At 39.1% G+C, this 20,903-nt stretch overlaps 1 protein-coding gene and 1 long non-coding RNA gene across 9 annotated transcripts in view; both read left to right on the top strand.

Moving 5' to 3' along the window:
- PDE4D (phosphodiesterase 4D) overlaps window positions 1-20,903 on the top strand; it is an 807,734-nt gene that overhangs the window by 721,030 nt on the left and 65,801 nt on the right. The window lies entirely within an intron of this gene.
- LOC141407000 (uncharacterized) lies at window positions 7,540-9,391 on the top strand. Its single transcript, XR_012413680.1, has 2 exons — window positions 7,540-8,853; window positions 9,151-9,391. It is a non-coding gene; the product is annotated as an uncharacterized lncRNA (long non-coding RNA).

Raw genomic sequence — 20,903 nt, 5'->3', positions numbered from 1 at the left:
TTCTTGTGATCAGCAAATTCCAGGTTTTGAAAGATTGAAGTAGTTCCTACTTAGATAATGCCATTGCCTTGCTCCTTAACAGTAAGCAGTGGAGAAGTAGAGTGGACACTGGTGATGCTGCCTTTAGTCCTGGAGGGAGTGTCAACCAGTGAGTAATCATTCTGACCCTGCAACACAACCATCCCTTCACTGAAATAGGTAGTGGTAGGTATCTACTCAATATGGTACTTATAGCCATTTTATACTTGCTATCTTAAAAAAAAAATGCAGGCTTTCACTGCTGTGAACAGATAATTGATATTTATGTTTCATAATCTGTGCAGATAGCTAACACATTTCTGAAAGTTGCAATATTTTTTCCCAAAAGGAGTTGAGTTTGGGCATGCCTATCCCTGTCTACCCAAGTATATTTAACAGTATTTCTATGCATCGGGGAATCCGAGTGAGGATGACAATGAGTCAGGGATTAGAATGTACAGGAAGAATCTCTGTAAGAGGGTGTGTGATGCTGGAGCAATTTATGAAAAGTGGGTTCCCTGGTAACGGTGGTGGATGTTATACAGATAGTCCTGCAAAGACATCCACAAGGCTGACTCATTGACAATGTACACATAGAAGTGGGCCTGAAGTGTGTGCAAATAACAAGTTTACTACTGCAGGCAAACTCTTCATTTATTCATTTGACAGATTTATATTGAGGGGCACTGTTCTAGGAGCTGCGGATTTGGTAATAAATAAGAAAGCCATGGTCTGTAACATCATAGAGCTTACACATAAACTGTTTTGCTTTAAAATATTGTACATTCAGAGGTGTTTGTGCTCCGACCATGTGACTGCAGTATGTCATTTGATAAACCTTTCAGGCATGTCTTGGATCCACCAGAACTTAGCTTTAAAGCTATTAGATAGACAGGAGGAGAGAACATTGACTTTAGATGACAAATCATGGAAATAATTATGAAAAGGCCCTCCAGTTTTTAATGACTTTACAAGAATAGTGTTTTTGTGAAACTATTGAATAAGAAGAAATATATGAACATTCGTAACATTCAACTGTCTAAATGATAGAAACACCAATAAATATATGAACTTCCTTATCATTCAAGTGTCTAATGAGTGAGGGAGAGTGCCTGCGGGAAGGAGAGCCTCCCAGCAATGGAAACAGTGTTATTCTTCATGGTAGGGAGACCATTTTTTGGTTCATCACAGTGACTTCCAGGCTGGAATGATTTCCAAGTAGGGCAGGGAAAACAAATATCTGAAGCCTCAGGGAAGCTCCAGGGTGATTCTTGTAGTTTTGTTTGGCACGTTTTCTAAAAAGCGTTGTCAGATAGTTTTGGAGCAAGCGGTTTAGCCATCTACTACCACACAATATATTCAAATCAGAGTAAGCTGGAAGAAAGTCATCCAGCATCCAAATCTCAGCCTGGTCTATGTGAACATACTACTTCTTAAGACTAAGCTATAGGGGTACTGTGCTTATTACCTCGGTGTGGAATAATCTGTACACCAGCACTCCATGACATGCAATTTACCTATATGACTAACCTGCACATGTACTTCTGAGTCCAAAATTTAAAAATTTTTAATAGATATATTAGATTTGAGATGTTTATTGAACATCAAAGCAAAAATGGTGAATGAACAGATATATGACACAAAAAAGACTATGGTATAGTCCTATATCATGAGTGAATATGAATTTTTTGTTATTGTTTGCACTAGTTGGGATTTTATTCAGCAGTAAATAGAGAGATTTAAAATAGAAGTGGCTTCAGCAAGATAGATATTTCTCTTTCATGTAAAATCTGAAAGTAGGCAGTTCAAAGTTAAGATGGCAACTCTATCCAGTACAGTTTTCAAGGACACATGCTCTTTCCATGTTATTGCACTGTGAGGTGTGGCCTCTGTTGCTAAATTCAACCCACCGTCCAATATGGCTGCTCCAACTCCAGCCATCAACTTCACATTCTAGCCAGTAGGAAAGAGAAAACAATAAATACAGGCAGATAAAAAGATAGCTGACAAATGTCTTTTAAGTTTCTAGCACATCTACATAACATCTACATAACACTTCTACTACCAAGTCATACACCAAAACTTAGTTATATGGCAACACCTGGCAACCAAGGAGGCTGTGAATTTTCTCTACTTTGGGCAGTCACATGTTTACATGAAAATTGGTATTTGAAAACAATGGATGAAGAAAAGCATCAATATTAGGGGACAGTTAGCAATCTCGGCCACAGTGTTGCCTATTAATAATGATGCATTTTAAATATTTAATATCAGTCTGCAACACTATTTGCAATATAATATATAGTATAATCTTTTACCATATGAACTTAGTAGCTACAGTGTTCAGGAAAGTTGTGTTATTTATTTATTTATTTCTGAGACATAGTTTCTCTCTGTTGCCCAGGCTAGAGTGCAGTGGCGCAATCTTGGCTCACTACAAGCTCCGCCTCCCAGGTTCACGCTATTCTCCTGCCACAGCCTCCAGAGTAGTTGGGACTACAGGTGCCCGCCACCACGCCCTGCTAATTTTTTGTATTTTTAGTAGAGACAGGGTTTCACCGTGTTAGTCAGGATGGTCTCGATCTCCTGACCTCGTGATCCACCCACCTCGGCCTCCCAAAGTGCTGGGATTACAGGCGTGAGCCACCGCGCCCGGCAAAGTTGTGTTATTTTGTGCTACAATATTTTACCTGCACTAGGTAAGGGCCTAAAGATAAAATGTGCTAGGCTAATTAATTTTAATGGCATATAGCAATAGATTTCCAGCCTCAAAGCTTGCATCTCCACCTGCAATTTGGGAAAGGAAAAACTGATAGCACAAAATAAGTAGTGGGAGTCCTGAAAACTGTCTGATGCTCTTCATGTTCTTACCAACTCATATCCTCATCTAAATTTGAATCACGGTACATTTTGACCTTGTCGTAGAGAGAGTCCTAAAGTCTCATGAGAGAATTACTGTGCTTGTTCTAACAAGACTGTGTTCCAGCAGGCATGCCAAAATTTGATAGCTACAAATAGGGAGATTTGAAAGGAGAGAGGCGGGGGAGGTAATTTCTTTTAACTCAACTGCATCTGGTGGATTAAGGTAGACAATATTACCATTTTGCTGACAGGAGGCAGACATGGCACTAAAGAGGGAGAATGAGCAACCACAGAGCTGATTTAATTTCCAGTGGGGTTTATGGAAGCGCCAAAACATGATGTAGCCAAATGTTCCTAAAAGTATGAAGTAATTTAATTTGTTCCATCATTACAAGAAATTAAAGCCAAGCACAATTACATCCCAGTAGTAAAAGGAACCCGCTGAATTGCCATTGTTATTGACTGAATGAAGTGAGATTTCTGATTACCTTGTCCAGCACATTTTAATTTCTGTCTGTCCATTTATTCCAAATCACATTACAGGGCCTTAACTGATCTTGACAAAATAAGCTACATTGTTAAGGTGCAGTTAAACCTGAGAAGCTTTAATTACTAGATTAGAGTTTTCAAATGGGCATGTCTTCTAGATTTCAGTATATTTAGGGACGCAGTTATTAGATTCTTTTTTTCTTATGTGCAAAAGAGACCCAAGTTTAAAGGGAAGACTTAAACTTACTGAAGTGATTTTTTTTGTCTTCTACCAAGAGTCTCTCTGTAGACAGCTGTCTGTTCTTTTGGGAGTGGGCTCACACTTCCTGAATGCTGTGATTGAGAGAGCTGCCTCCATAGAGGAAAGCCCCCAGTAGAGGGTAGTACTCAGATTTCCAAGAGGTGGGGAGTTGGGCAACTAAATGATGTACAGTGAACCCTCTCATAAGTAGGGTGTCTAGATGATTTAGCATTCAAACCAGAACACTTTTTAGAATGAAGGGCAATGCTATTCATAATTACACTGGTATAACAGACATAGACCTGGGAAGTTCCAGGCCAATTAGGATGTATGGACTCTGTACCTATAAGGAAGACAAGGCAATAGATATATCAACAAATAAATGTAATAGTCATCATAGGCATCCGGAGAATGAAAGGCTCTATAGGACACTGGGAGTGGGTGGGTATGGAGAACAGAGTCACTGTCTTAGGGATTTCTCTCCCCTGGCACAAAAGTTACACTAAACATGTAACATCTCAGAGCATGAAGTTTGTAGCTCCCTGGACCATATTCGTATTCCTCTAACAGTCCAATTATTGATTCTCAGATGCGTTAGAAACTTTGGAAATATTATAGAATAGAAGCCTTAACGGGAAATGTTTCATGCTTTTTCAGTTCAATTCAACAAACATTTACTGGATACCTAGTATATGACAGCCAGTGTTTAGCACCAAAGATCAAAAAAATGAATTCAATATGGTCCCAGCCCCAGAGAAATTCAGTCTAGTAATAAACACATAATTGTGATAGACTGTTTAGTGATTTAATGACTTAAAGAGTTAACTTCTGATTTGGTTCTCATGCATCAAACGTAATATTTGCCAGTCTCTATCTCTAAAAGGAACCCTGGATTTTTCCCAGTCCGCTGCTAATGCTAGATAATATGGCAAAATACACAGGCTGATCAGGCTGTTTTAGAGACTCTTTTAAGCCAGAGGTCTTTTGTTTTCCAGACTGCTAATTTATTTTTTTTTCCACCCGGGAAGCCCTTCCTACCATCTGAGCTATTCTGACCAAATCAGCAAAGACCAGCTACAGAGATTTAGGATGTCTGGGATAAAAAGTTTTGCTTGTTTACTTAGATAAATAATTTGAGAATGCTTTCCAGGATCACTGTTCCTAACCACATTGATAAATGCTGAGAAGACTATCTCAGTTACCCAGTGTTGGATAACAGACTGTTGGAGAAGAGTGAAGCTTCAATGTGGGCTGGGAAAGATCCCAAAAATCCTAACATGCTCTAGGTGCCTGCATATAAAATTCATCATCATAGTGACTTTGGGACCACTTGCTATTTTTCAGGCACGCTTTACATACATAGTCCTATTTAAATAATTTTCAAAACCCTACTATGATATAGGTACTGCTTTCTCCATTTTATAAATTAGAAAACAAGCTAGGTTAATTCGCTTTTATGAGGTCTCAAGCTAGTTAGTCAGTGACAAAGCTCAGATTTGGAAACAAGGACTGCCTTACTCCAAAAACTGTTCTCTTAAATTTCAGTGTTTGTAAGGTCCCTCACTGCCCCAGCATAACACAGCATTTGGTCCACTCAAGGATTAACAGGAACAGGGATCTGCCAGCCTTGTTTCTGTAAAAAGAAATGGGGGAAGCAGAGCTGGATCTAACCAAACAGGTTAAATTTAAGTGCCAGGTTTCCGGGAAGGAGAACTATACCAGCAATGGTTTCTCACCTTAGTGAATTCATTTCTAACCATCCTTTGCCCTGCAGAGAGAGCAGGATCCGGGGCTCACATGGAGAGGAGAAAGAGGCAGATAATGGGAGCAAAAAGTGAAGAATTCAAGCTGCAAAATGTAACAATTCTCAAAGTGCTGAGTTCTCTTCACTCCCTTATCTGGCAGCTCCTGTTTTTTTCTCCTTTGCCTCCCACAGTTACCACTTTAAAAAGTCATTTTTAATGTGGCACATATACATTGTGGAATACTATGCAGCCATAAACAAGAATGAATTTATGTCCTTTGCTGCACATGATGAAGCTGGAAGCCATCATTCTCAGCAAACTAACACAGGAACAGAAAAGGAAACACTGCATGTACTCACTCATAAGTGGGAGTTGAACAATGAGAACACATGGACACAGGGAGGGGAACATCACACACCGGGGCCTGGTGGGGGGTGGGGGAGCAAGGGGAGGGAGAACATTAAGACACATACCTAATGCATGTGAGGCTTAAAACCTAGATGACGGGTTGATAGGTGCAGCAAACCACCATGGCACATGTATACCTATGTAACAAACCTATACGTTCTGCACATGTATCCCAGAACTTAAAGTAACAACAACTACAGAATGGGAGAAAATTTTTGCAATCTACTCATCTGACAAAGGGCTAATATCCAGAACCTATAAAGAACTCAATCAAATTTACAAGAAAAAAACAAACACCCCCATCAAAAAGTGGGCAAAGGATATGAACAGACACTTCTCAAAAGAAGACATGCATACAGCCAACAGACACTTGAAAAAATGCTCACCATCACTTGCCATCAGAGAAATGCAAATCAAAACCACAATGAGATACCATCTCACACCAGTTAGAATGGCAATCATTAAAAAATCAGGAAACAACAGGTGCTGGAGAAGATGTGGAGAAATAGGAACACTTTTACACTGTTGGTGGGACTGTAAACTAGTTCAACCATTGTGGAAAACAGTGTGGCGATTCCTCAAGGATCTAGAACTAGAAATACCATTTGACCCAGCCATCCCATTACTGGGGATATACCCAAAGGATTATAAGTCATGCTGCTATAAAGACGCATGCTTCACAATAGCAAAGACTTGGAATCAACCCAAATGTCCATCAGTGACAGACTGGATTAAGAAAATGTGGCACATATACACCATGGAATACTATGCAGCCATAAAAAGGATGAGTTCATGTCCTTTGTAGGGACATGGATGCAGCTGGAAACCATCATTCTCAGCAAACTATCGCAAGAACAGAAAACAAATACCACATGTTCTCACTCATAGGTGGGAATTGAACAATGAGATCACTTGGACACAGGAAGGGGAACATCACACACCAGGTCCTATTGTGGGGAGTGGGGAGGAGGGAGGGATAGCATTAGGAGATATACCTAATGTAAATGACGAGTTAATGGGTGCAGCACACCAACATGGCACATGTATATATATGTAACAAACCTGCACGTTGTGCACATGTACCCTAGAACTTAAAGTATAAAAAACAACAACAACAACAAAAATCCTTTTTAAACATTGTCTCAGCATCCAGTCAGTTGAGTTTCTGCACTTTTAGAGACTCATGCCCATTCTTACATCCTTTGCTCTAGTGGCTGTAGCTCCCTACCTCCTTCTTACCCTCACTCCTAGGCTTCCACTTTAGAGAATTTGGAGAACTGGGGAAAGAAAAGACTGTTTTGTGTATGGTGTGCCTGCAGCCTAGTGCCATGAGCTGGTTCTTGCCGTGTCTGAGTCACCAGATCCACTCTTTCTGTGATCCACACACTATTCCCTCTATCCCAGCCAAGCTTGCAAACTCTGATCATGAACTACCAGGTGGATGGAGGGGCGCATGGATATCCTCCCCAGGAAGCCTGGCTGGATCCTCTGAACTTTTCTGGCCTGTGCATGCCTCTACCACAGCACACCTTAATTTCTTTTGAAATCACTGCATTTGTTCATTTGTGAGTTGTTTGCCTCTAGATGGTAGGAGCCTTGAAGTCAGAATTCTTCTGAACTAAACTTTGTAAGTTGAGCACCTCATAGAATACCAAGCTTCTGGTATTACTGGTGGGGTTCAACAAGTATTTGTTGAGAAGAGATGAATCAAGCTAAAGTGTAAGTAGGCAACAATGAATCATGTCATAACCTCTAGTTTCCCAACTTTGTCTACAGAAAAGGCTCCTTGCTAGGTAAAACGAAAACAGATGAAGTATGTGGATTCTCTTCAACTTTGGGACTCATCACCTTGAATCTCTCAGCTATCTCAAGACTGATTCCCTCCACCCTGGAGGGCCTCCCTGCCCCTCCTTTGTACAGCAGTGAACGACAGAAATTGAATAGAAGGAGGGAAAGAGGGAAAAAGGTCTAGATGACCAAGTGGCAAAAACAAATAACCCAGCATGAACAAGTACGCAGAGAGGGGACTCTGAGGAAACTTGCTGACAAAAGATAGAGATGGAGGTGGCGGTCAACCACAGGGGATAACAGGGGCAGACAGGTTTAAGGAGGTAGATTTTATAGGGACTTCGAATAGATGAACTGAAGTTTGGGGGAGAACTTAAAGGCATTAAAAATCTAGTATAAGGTCTTGATTAAGGAGAGATATCATAATAATTATTATTCCAATATAAGAGGTGCTTTGGGAACATCGGCTATGTAGGAAGGATTGACAGAGGAAGGGAGGAAAGATCTAGGAAAATGAGGACCAGATGGAAAGGTGTCCTTCAGTTCATTTGCCAATGAAATGCTTAGGATATATAGTGGTCTGCTCCTACCCTCTACAGTTCTAGCCACTGCACCCAGAGTGCCCACCAACCATGCCATTCATTCATTCACATGGTCTATCTGGCTCCTATAGGCATTTCAGTGTGTGACAGCTGCTTTATGTGTTCTGTTGGTAAACTTGTAGTACCCTGAGAAAACTCACACATTATGGAGAAATGACTTCAAAAAATATGCACAGTAGTTAGCGCAAATCTTTTTATGTGTTCTACTCTCATGTGAAGTAGAGAAGTAGAGGGATTTTTTTTTTCTTTAATTATAAAAAGGGAGGAAGAGAGAAGAAGGAAACAAAACTAACATTTATTAAGCAAGGTAATTTCTTACCTCAGTGCTTTCAAACCAATTGGTAGATTTCAAAATCAATTTAGTGGGTCACAATTAATATTTTAAAAATTAAATAAAATAGAAAACATCAGAGTGAATCATACATAGTAAGGATAAATATTATTTCATGTTAAATTATGTTTCAATTCTCTGTATTGGATTGAATATATAATTACTCTTGTGTGTATGGTATATACTGTTCCGATATATACATTTCCTTTATATTGTATATGTATCATTTTTATTGGTTTAATTTATATTGAAATGCATGGTTTGTTAAAGACTATAAACAAATTTTGCCATGACTATTATTTATAAAACACAAGAGTTTCTTTAAATAAGAGTCCACTGCTCTTCTCTACCTTTTAAAAATAAATATAGGTCCTGTAATCCCAGCACTTTGGGAGGCCGAGGCGGGCGGATCACAAGGTCAGGAGATCGAGACCACAGTGAAACCCCGTCTCTACTAAAAATACAAAAAAAAAAAAAATTAGCCGGGCGCGGTGGCGGGCGCCTGTAGTCCCAGCTACTCAGGAGGCTGAGGCAGGAGAATGGCGTGAACCCAGGAGGTGGAGCTTGCAGTGAGCCGAGATCGCGCCACTGCACTCCAGCCTGGGCAACAGCGTGAGACTCCGTCTCAAAAAAAAAAAAAATAAAATAAAAAAAAAATAAATATAGGTATAAAACCTTTTTGTACTTTTTTTTATATATTACTGAAAGTCAGCATCGACATGTCTTCAAAAGTGAGCACCTCTTACTTTAAACAAATCTACCAGGTCATAGTATCAAATGTAAATTTTACTGTAGTTTACTATCAATAAACTTTGTAAGCCACTGCTTCATTTCATTTAATCTTCCCCAAAACCCTGTATGAGTGGAGTCTGGGGCTTCAGAAGAAGACGGTGGTCTTCACAGAAGCTGAAATTCTCTACTGTTTACTTGTTTTCAAAGGTCTGGTTAGCTGGGGCCCTGAAGGTGATAAAGAAAGACACTTTCAAGGTGGACGGGTATAATTATTGGGTCGCCAAGAACAAATTTGAAAAACAAAATATACTGATTGAAATTAGCATGTAGAACCTAAATATCCAGAAGCTTCTTCATTGAATAAATTTGTAGCAAAAGTTTATGTAAACTGAATTAATAATTCCTAGTGAAATAGTGGATGAATTGTGAATAGTAGTGTTGGTAATAATGGAAAAACAATTTTTTTCTGAGACAGAATCTCACTCTGTCCCCAAGGCTGGAGTGCGGTGGCACGACTTGAGCCACTGCAACCTCTACCTCCCAGGTTCAAGTGAGTCTTGTGCCTCGCCTGAGGCACAAGATTAGATTTAGCAGAGACGGAGTTTTGCTATGATGGCCAGGCTGGTCTCAAATTCCTGGCCTCAAGTGATCCATCCACCTTGGCCTCCCAAAGTGCTGGGATTACAGGCATGAGCTACCGTGCCTGGTCAAAAAAAACTTAATTCATAAAACTTAATTCAACCATTCAAGAGTTATACTTCAAGAGTGAAGATATATAATGAAAATATGAAGTCATCTGAAGGACACACATACAATAATTAATTTTAGTAAATATCAAATTTGTCTCAAAAACCTGCTACTCATATTTTTGTCTTAATTATCATAATTTAAAATGTCTACACATTAAATAATACTATCTAGTAAATATGCCCTAGAGATTATGTGTGTGTGTGTGTGTGTGTGTGCAGGTGTATGTACACCTATTATGTTTTCAGACAATTGGAAGAAAAATTGTTTAGGCAATTTTTTTTCTTTCATCGAGGAGCTATCATTTAAGTGTAAAGCTAGAGTATTCAAAATAAAATTTGGGCTTACAAGATCAGGGCATGGCAAGACCTATCCAGATTGCTGTGGAATAACATATGCTTCCAAAAGCTCATCTTCAGGATGAAAAACACATAAATGACATGCCTTCTTCCTCTTGCTTACCTTAATGACTACCGTTTAAATAATCTAAAGTAGCAGATACCATCAATACTGTTGCTAATTATATTACTTTTCAGAGAGGTACAAGAGCCCTTGTACCTATAGTAGTAGTGATACCACTACTAGTATCAAAAATACAAGATTGTTTTGTTAATTTTGTCTGTATTTTTAAAAAAGATAGGGAGAAGATGAATTACTATTAAAAGCAGCTCTTATATGTTACATGTAATAGATGATAAATACAAGTTTTTAACAAATAACACATTTAAGTTGAACTGAACCCCCCAAAAAGATAGGGATATGAATTTTTAGATTAAAGTTAGTTTTAACATTCAAATAAAGTGTGGGAAAATGGCCTGGAGGCCACCTTCTAGGGAATGTATTTTTAGCCCTATTTTACAAAAAAGAAAACTGAGGTACAGAGAAATTAATTTGCCCAAATTTGCCACATGGTTGCTAAGATGAAGAGCCAGCATTTGAACTTCTGTTCCCAATGTCATACTCTTTCTATTGCTTGTAACTGTCATCGTAGACCACTAAAGTGGATACCTCCACAACTCTTTGCTTGTCACTGCATCTGGACTACCACAATAGCTCCTTAGTCTCCATCCTTCTATCTTCTCCATTCTATCCTCTTAGGCTACCAGTGCACTTATCCAATTCCCACAATATCCATTAGCTCAAGACCACACATTTAAGTGTTCAACTCTATTTCCCTTCTCCTCCCTGGAATGCGCCTACTCCACCCACCCCATTTACTGCCCACACATTCAACCTTTATTCAGGCTGTAGACATTCTTATACCTGAAAACAATGCCAGCTGACTCCCTCCTCCCACAGCCATTCAAACCAGTCTTCCTTGAAGACCTACATCCAAGTTCACTTTCTTCCTGAAACCCAGCACACTGAGCTACAGTCCATACCTCCCTCTCCCTGCTCAGACTACAGTAGCACTCCCAGACTGAATGATTTATATTCTACCTTACGCTGTCTCTAGGCAGCAGCCGATCATGTGTCTGATTTTCTCAGCAGGTTATTATGGCTCCTTCCTGGGTCCAGGCTGCTGAATCTTTCATGTTCTTGTATTTCACAGCAACTAGCACATCAGAGAGGCTCAATAAATATGTATGGATTTTTTGACTATTCTCTTTTAGGGAGAAAAAAAAAAATGAGAGAAAGAAAAGAAGAAAGGGAGGGAGGAAGATTACTCTCTGACCATTTCTCAATAGCATACAAAGTCAGGAGGAAGAGAAATAAAATGTCCTTAGTGGAGATTTCAAACATATGGGAACCTACTAAACACATGTATTTGTTAATGTTTCAGACTTACCTGACATGTAGGTATAGGTGTAGGAAAACCTATTCCAGGTATCCTTCAAGAGGTGATAGTTGTTGTTTGAAAAAAGCATTCTAAAATTCAACAGGTTTAGATAATGCTTGCTAATAAAATTAAATATATCATTTTGCTGTGGACCTTCTAGCTTTTGGTAGGTTCATGTCCATTAGAAATCACTGTAAAAGTGATTTCTACACTTTTGTGTGAAATGGTTCACGCCTGTAATCCCAGCACTTTGGGAGGCCAAGGTGGGCGGATCACAGATCAGGAGATTGAGACCATCCTGGCAAACACGGTGAAACCCCGTCTCTACTTAAAATACAAAAAAATTAGCTGGGCATGGTGGCGGGTGCCTGTAGTGCCAGCTACTTGGGGGGCTGAGGCAGGAGAATGGCATGAACCCAGGAGGCAGAGCTTGTAGTGAGCGGAGATCATGCCACTGCACTCCAGCCTGGGCGACAGTGAGAGACTCCGTCTCAAAAAATAAAAATAAAAATAAAAAATCACTGTAAAAAGGCTGCATATACAATATTTCCCAAGCTTGTTTGACCACAAAACATCATTAGTAAGGAGAATCTTATAGGGACAATATTGACTGGAACGTTCTTTGGAAAATGTTTGGAATGATCTTCCCAGTAACCTCAGTGTAAGGGATGCTCTGTCATTAACCAATGACCAAAACATATTCTTCCTACATAGTTGATTTTTCATATTTGGTGTGGTCTTGTAAAAGCTATTCTATTTTTTGTTGTTTGTTTTTGAGACAGAGTCTCACTCTGTTGCCCAGGCTAGAGTGCAGTAGCGCCATCTCCTCCACCTCCAGGGTTCAATTGATTCTCCTGCCTCAGCCTCCCAAGAAGCTGGAACTACAGACATGTGCCACTACACCTGGCTAATTTTTATATTTTTAGTAGAGACGGGGTTTTGCCATGTTGTCTAGGCTGGTCTCGAACTCCTGACCTCAGGTGATCTGCCCGCATCAGCCTCCCAAAGTGCTGGGATTACAGGCGTAAGCCACTGTGCCTGGCCTAAAAGCTATTCTAAATCATAGGTTGTTCACTCACATTTGGCTCAGAACTGTTTAATATTTGAGGGTTGATGATGATGACACAAAAATAGTAATTGTTTTAGGATTGAGAATCTGTGAAAAAGGAAGGAAACTCTCACATATTAATGACCTTATTGAAAATTAACTTATTTAAACAACTCTGCAAAGTGGTTCAGTACACTTACTATTGATTGAATACCTACTATATGTCAGGTACAGCCCTTGGGACTTTACATTTCTTATACATTTCTCATAATAACCCTGTAATTCTCAATGTATACAATGTGCTCAGGTCTTTTAAATGGCTTATTTTGGATAACACAACTAGAACAATGGCAAGGCTGGAATTCAAATTCTGAGTGACTCAAAAGTTCATGCTGTTTCTGATCTATCACACTATTTCCCATGAAGAGCTCTTACAGGTTGTGGATTCTTCCATGTATATAATAGCTTTCTTAACCAAATCTAAATCTCCATAGATATTCTTGTAAAATTTTAAAACTAATTTATCTTTATTTGTATGGAGCCAGTTCATATACAACTGGATAAGCCAAATATACCTGATATACTCTTGAGTTCTGAAATTTGTTCTCTATAATGCATACACAGTTAAGAAATGTACGTTTACCAGTAGGCCAACATAGCTTATCACTCATATGTGTTGCTTGTAATGCAAGTAATGAGATTAAAAATTGGACATAAGAAATTACCTTTCTGAGACTCTGTTCATAGCCTGTTTAAAAGACCCTAGTCTTTTGGGGAAATCTTTTGTGTATTTTTTCTTTTCTTTTTTTTCTTTTTTTTTTGGGGGGGGGGACAGAGTTTCGCTCTTACTGCCCAGGCTGGAGTGCAGTGACACATTCTCGGCTCACTGTAACCTCCGCCTCCTGGGTTCAAGTGATCCTTCTGCCTCAGCCTCCTAAGTAGCTGGGATTACAGGCACCCGCCACCATGCCTAGCTAATTTTTTGTATTTTTTTTAGTAGAGACGGAGTTCATCATGTTGGCCAGGCTGGTCTCAAACTCCTGACCTGAGGTCATCCACCTGCCTCGGGCTCCCAAAGGGCTGGGATTACAGGTGTGAGCCACCACACCCAACTGTATGTTTTTTCTTAACCTGTCTTCAACTGGAACAAATGTCTCGTTGGCATTACTTCTTAACCCTTAGGTATCTCACAGTGAGAGAGAGATAAATGCTAAGCAGAGATTTATGAGAAAGTTAAAAAAAAAAAAAAGAAGAAGAAGAAAGCAGAGATAGGGATCTGAATAAAAGATTCTGGGGCAGTGTTGATTAAAATAATTGTTGTCTTTTCTTCATTCAGGAAAGTATTCTTGACTTGGAGTCCTTGGTGACTTCAGGGAGGTCAGTGAACACTTTTAGAGTAAAAAATATTGATAATATGAACTTATGCTCATTTTTATGGGGATGTTTGTATCAGACGCACCTTAGTGCATTCATCTGTTTCTCCCAGAAGTCATACTGGTGTATTGATGGATTCTTTTAAAATTTTATCTTATTTTGTAAAGATCATTACATATGAATGATATATCATAATACTTGTCATTTTTATTTTAATGTTAATATTTCTCTTCGGTAAGACACCATGAGCTGCTTGACCATCACCAAATTTTGGCAATGTTAGTTCCTAATACTCTTTTAAAAAATGAGAGTTTGAAAGCAAAAGACTGAGAACAAGAGATAGACAGGGGTGATTACATGTAGGGAGCCACACCCAGGCCAGTATCTTGAATCTCATTTGGAAATACATATTCTTGTCTGATAGAAAACAAGCATACTTATTGGTTATTCGCTCACAAATATTTGTTGAGTGCCTGTAAATGTCAGGAATTTTCTAGACAGTTATAGAAAGGCCTGGACACAAATATAAAAATGACATTAGAAAAGTCATAGAGGCAGAAGCCAGCAAATTGTTTCCAGGCGGAAAGATTGGCTAAGATGAGCTGTCTTGGATGGGATAGTCTTAGATGTAAATAAAAGAGACAGGTATTGAAAACCCAGCCAAAAAAGGCCTATGTGAACACAAGAATGTAACATTAATACAGTAAGTAGGAGAGAGTTGTGCAGCAGGTTTTTGAAAGAGTGAAACAATAAAACCAGGGTTTAAGGAAGATTATTCTGACTTTATAAATAGGACTGTGATGAGAAAAGTGAATCCAAGGAGATCCAGTAGTAGACCATTATATGAATCTAGAAACACACACATGAGAATTTGACTGAAGGTGACAGTTACAGAAATTAAGAATAAATTGGTAAGTCAACTGGCAAAGTATTGGATGGGAATATGGTAGAGGCAGGAGTGGAGATAAGCAGAGTGAGTGTAAATATACTCCAAAACTTTCTATTTATTAATAGCTTTATTTCTGAGAATATCTCAATCTCAAATAGAAAACATGTACCCCCGATGAACAATTGAGCTAAACTCACAGAATTCCAGGATCATGGTATTGGATAGGATCCTTGACAAGTAACTGGTCAGTTTAGGAATTTCCTCTCAAAAGTAGCTGACCCCATCCAGGTTAACTATAATGAACAACCTTAAAGCCAACACCCAACCCAGATAGTACAATTTCAGAAATCAGAGAATAAATGAATGTTAGAGCTGGGTAGACACTAAAGATAATCTGTTCAAACTCCTTGTTTTCTCTAAGGAATACCATATGCAGTAATTGACAAAGGTAAAGAAACAAAGACTGTTATATCGTAAGGTTGACAGTATATGATGGAAACACAGATGCTCTCCTATAGTCCCCCCAGGGAAATAAAATTGATTCCCAAAATTACAGCAAGAGTATGTAAATAAAATACATAATTATAACATGTTTTAAAAACTGCTTGCAAAAATTGTCCTGTAACTTTGTTCAAACAACTTCCCAGACAAAAGCTTCCTCACTAGCATTCTTTAACACCCTCTTCAGTCTTGTGTTGCTGAAATATGTGTTTGGAATGAAAATTATCTTAGTGCAAACCTGTGGGTATATATGGTCTGTACTGAATATCAATGGCAAAGCCTGATATTTGTCTTAGCTCAAGTTGCTATAACAAAATACCATAAACCGATGACTTAAACAACATACATTTATTTCTCACAGTGCTGGAAGCTGGAAATCTGAGATCAGGGTGTCAGCATGGTCAGGTTCTGGTGAGGGCATCTTCAGGGTTGCAGATTGCCCACGTGGCGTGTATCCACATGGTAGAAAGAGAGCAACCTCTGGCCTCTTCTTATAACGGCACTAATCTCATTCACGAGGGCTCCATTCTCCTGACCTAATTACTTCCCAAGGGTTTTCCCTCCAAATACCATGACACTGGGGATTAGATTTCAGCATATGAATATTGGAGAGACACACACATTCAGTCCATTACAGTATTTTCCTTTGACATTTCCTTTTTCTTTGCTCCTGAGAGTTTTTCCTCCTAACTTTCTGAAGCTTCTCCTTCCCCTTTAGGGACTGCCTAGGATTTTCCCCTTATCTGGTCATCAACCTCTTAACTGGTCTTTACTTTTCTGATCCGCCTTTATACTATTCCCAGAGTAATCTTTTTGAAAAGCAAATCTGACGGTGTGACTTCCTCACTTAGAAGATTTTTAATGGCTTCTTTAGAAGAAAACATAAAGTCTTAGAATAGTATACAAGTCCTCCAAGACTACTTCTCCATCTTTATCTTTGTCCGCTGTCTGACTTAAACTTTATATCCCTACCTGTTTGTAGCTTCCTGAATGGCCTATGTTCTCTAAGTGAACTTCTTCAGAATGAATCCCTGTTCATTCCTTGAATTTGTTTTTTCTTTCTAGCTACCCTAAAAACTGTTCCCAGGTAACTATTAAGTTTTTGGACCCTAGGTTATACCTGGCACTAGTTGATAGGTTCACTTAAATTAATAGAATTGTTTGCATTTAAGTTAGAGACTTAAGTCCAGGAGGAAGAGAAGATACAATGGAGGAGGAAGGGAAAAGAATCTATTAGGCATCAATGCAAGATTATTTAACTCACAACCTCTCACTTGAACTAAAATAACCTACAAGGTTCTTGTTATTATCTCCAACTTATAGGTGAAATAAGGCCCCAGAAAGATTAGCTGAATTGCCTGGAATTGCTTGTATGTGGTGGAATAGAGATTGGAGCCTTTCTCCATTCTTCCAGTTTCTTTCAAAGAATAATATCACTTACAGTTGCACACATGCCACATGAAGCCCCCAGCCTGGAAGCCTAACTAAACTTGGATCAAACTCCAATTTTTTAGACAAAAGCCCTCCCTATTCTTATAAAAGCGTTCTCCTCTTTCTTTGCCTCTTATCTCATGTCAGCTCAGAGAGACATTTCTGTTTGGGCCAATCTGGCCTTCAAGCTCAGTGCCTTCAATGAATAAAACAAAACAAAACAAAAAATCTTTTAAAGTCAGGATTTTGTAACTTCAGTAACCTTATTGATGATTGGGAGAAATGGAAAATGTACAGGTTGGAGTTACCCTTTAGACCAAGCTGACTCCTTTCTTATACACACACACACATACACACCCCTTCAATAACCTTATTGATGATTGGGAGAAAGGGAAAATGTACAAATTGGAGTTACCCTTTAGACCAAGCTGACTCCTTTCTCTTACACACACACACACACTCTGTGTGTCGCTTTCATGCCCTTACATACATGCACACACATAGACCAAGCTGACTCCTTTCTCTTACACACACACAAACACACACACACATTCTCTCACTCTCTCATGCACTTACACACATGCACACACATACATATTCCCTCCATATTCCTCCCTTTCCAGTGTAGATGAGGCACAGATTCATTCTACCCAAACGAAAGCTCTTCGAAGTCTCACCTTCTGTCATAAATAGCCTTATCGAACATTTTCATGCAGGCAGACTCTCGTGAAGGAAATTTTGGTGAATTCCATTGTTTTTTTCTCCATCTTATTACAGTGTGATTAATAAGTTGGTGACTACAAGGTTGTAGTTTTCAAGAGCAAGAAGTCCACCCCCTTTCAAGTCACATTTGACAGTCCTTCTGTTCATGCCTGACTTATTGTGGGAACATATGTCTACGTAGGATTTTAATACAGAGATTGTCTTAGATATGAATAATCGTCAGAGAAGCAAATGGTGTAAGTTATTTAATTGTATTCTTAATATGGTCAAAGATAATGGTTTCACTGACTTCAACTTTACTTTCTTCAATTCCATTAATTGCATAGCGCTAGAATTTTCCATAGAAAATAAAATCAGATCCCATGTCACACAGTACTCTGAGTCACTCTGTGACTCCTACACTTGAAGATATAGTCCTACCTACAGATGCCTGACATGGCCAGTCTCTGAGATGGCCAGTGGCTGAGGATTTCTCAGATTTCTCCAGAATCTGTTCCCCTAAGTAAGGCCCTACTCATGGTAATTTCTTTTTTGACACACATATCTTTTTTTTTTTTTTTTTTGTCTTTTGTCTTTTTTTTTTTTTTTTTCCCCGAGATGGAGGTTTTTTTACTCTTGTCGCCCAGGCTGGAGTGCAGTGGCACGATCTCGGCTCACCATAACCTCCGCCTCTCAGGTTCAAGCAATTTTCCTGCCTCAGCCTCCCAAGTAGCTAGGAATATAGGCATGCTCCACCAAGCCTGACTAATTTTGTATTTTTAGTAGAGATGGGGTTTCTCCATGTGGGTCAGGCTGGTCTCGAACTCCCGATCTCAGGCGATCCACCCACCTTGGCCTCCCAAAGTGCTGGGATTACAGGTCTGAGCCACTGCACCCAGCTGACACATGCACATCTTGTTCATCATAGGTCTGCGCGCTTGCTCATCTTTTCTCTTAAAAATCCTTCCCACTCTCTTTTATTTCATTCTTGAGGACTCAGCCTTTTCCCACTCCACCTCTGTCCCTGTCTGATTTAAATCGTCCTCTTTTACTGTCCCATAGCCCACATGCTTCCTTCTGTGAGAGTGCATTCTACAGTAGTATGCTGAAATTACCTTCTCTGCTGGGCTCTGGGTAAGGGACACACTCTTTCCATCATCTTGTTTCTGCAGCCTCTAATAAAGTACATGGCATATAGTCAGTGCTAAATAAATGTTGAGTTACTGGTGGGACTAAAAAGTCAATGAAAGCCAATCTCATGTTTATTTCATTTAAAAATTCTACAGCCATAGGCAACACTTAGAAAAACAATTGTAGATAGTGGAAGATAAAAGAAAAAGAAAACCCTTACAAAATTACACACATCTTTCCTTTGGAAGCTTTATGAAGTACTAAGTAAAGTTTTATATATTTTATATGATTTTAAAATACTTCAAAACAATAATTTGATGCCGGAAATACACTTGGAGATGAGAGTGGCTTGCCACTAGCAAGCTCTGCTTAAGCCCATTACATGTACATATTGAAAGAGAATCCAGAGCCTTCATGTGTTTCCCATCAGATAAAATGTATACAGGAAAAAAAAATTAAGCAGCAAAAGTTAGACCTAACCTACACAAATCTTTTACTGTAGCAAACCAAAGGAATGACTAGCTCATAGCAATACATAGTGAAATAGAAATCATTTTCTCCAGTTCTATCTACTGTAGACAGTATCAATTCCTTCCTTAGAATAAAGAGGAAATTTTGTAAGAATTAAGAGAAGCTGGAACTGGTTAGGGAGATTTAAGTATTTGCTCTTAGGAGCTTTTTGTTATAGTTCTTTTATTTTAAAAAAATCTGGATCAGTTGTTATAATTTGTATTATTTTTTAAAATTAAGGGCGGGCAAATGGTGTCCAAAGTAAGTGGTATATTTTGGACTTGTTCTTTTCATGTATACCAATAGGTCTATCTAGGAATTATGACAAGCTGATACAGTCCTTTAGCAGACCTTCAAGTGTTGGCAAAGAAACTAATGTCCACATAGTTACACATCCCGTACAGTGGATCCTTTTACCTCAATGGCCAACATCACTGTGAGTTGTGGGTGAGAGTAATGGACTGAACATTTCACAAAAAAACAACCTCAACCTCTAGCTACCTGCTGTGGCTCTGAGGTGATTACTTTTTTCCTTTTTCAAAAGGAAGCTGCTGCTTCAGCATCTTCTCCTGGAGTCCCTGGCACAGTTTCAGGCCATGTGTCAGGGGAACCTCTAAGCATATCACTATGACAGAAGCCAAGTGCTGGCCCGCAAGAATTGAGGACTGTTTGTTCACAGAAGAGCCTGAGCAGAACGCGAGTGTTACATAGTTCAAAGGTGCCTTGAAGAAAACTGATGCTGTTGTAGGAGGGGACTTCAAGGCTCAAGTTATTTCTCAGTTGCTGTTCCATAGCCCTCTCCCAGCCTTTAGGGAGTTTAGCCAATAGTTTTTGCTTGGGTGTTTTTCTCTGTTTAGCTCCTTGACTTAGCAAGATTTGGGGCAGTTAAAGAGTTTTCATGTATTTTTAAGGAGAGCCACAGTGTATACTACTCTGGCAGGGGTTAGGGGGAAGTATTTTATTAATGAATGCAGTATGTGTTCTTGGTAAAAGCCAAAATTAAACTGGCTCACTGTTTTTGTCCTGCTGGCTGTCGACATTTAGGTGTGTTGCTTGGTGTGGTGACTCAATTTCCTGTAGGATAGTTGGCAACTCCATTTTGAGGTTTGTTTGGAGGGATGAAAAGGTCAGTTATTTGATGTCTTAGAACACTTGGGGTTAAAATTCCTAAAAGTGAAGCTTTACAAATGATCCTGAAAAATCGTGGCTAGCTATATTGCCTGTTCGCCTAGGAATTTGGAAAAAAGCAATATTCTCGACTCTATGCTAATATCAAGAATAGTCCTTTATTTCAGCAACAGTTTCACAGAGCAAACTGTTCTTTACTCTGTTGTTAGTAATTATTTTCTCACTAGTATGTAGATGTGGTCTAGTGATTTTTCATTTTTCATATTTATACAGAAGATGTTAGAACTTAAAATACATGCTTACACCACTTTATGATCATACTCAAATCCTGTCTGTCAAAAATGACTGGTGCATGGCTTGGACATAAAATGGATATTCTGAAATAAATTGTTCCTCCTGTCACTATACTACCTTCTTAAGAGCAAATCCTGTGTCTAAAGTGCATA

Source organism: Macaca fascicularis, chromosome 6 (genome assembly GCF_037993035.2).
Source record: "Macaca fascicularis isolate 582-1 chromosome 6, T2T-MFA8v1.1".
In the NCBI taxonomy this organism is placed as follows: domain Eukaryota; kingdom Metazoa; phylum Chordata; class Mammalia; order Primates; family Cercopithecidae; genus Macaca; species Macaca fascicularis.
This window is presented reverse-complemented; position numbering and strand designations above follow the sequence as displayed.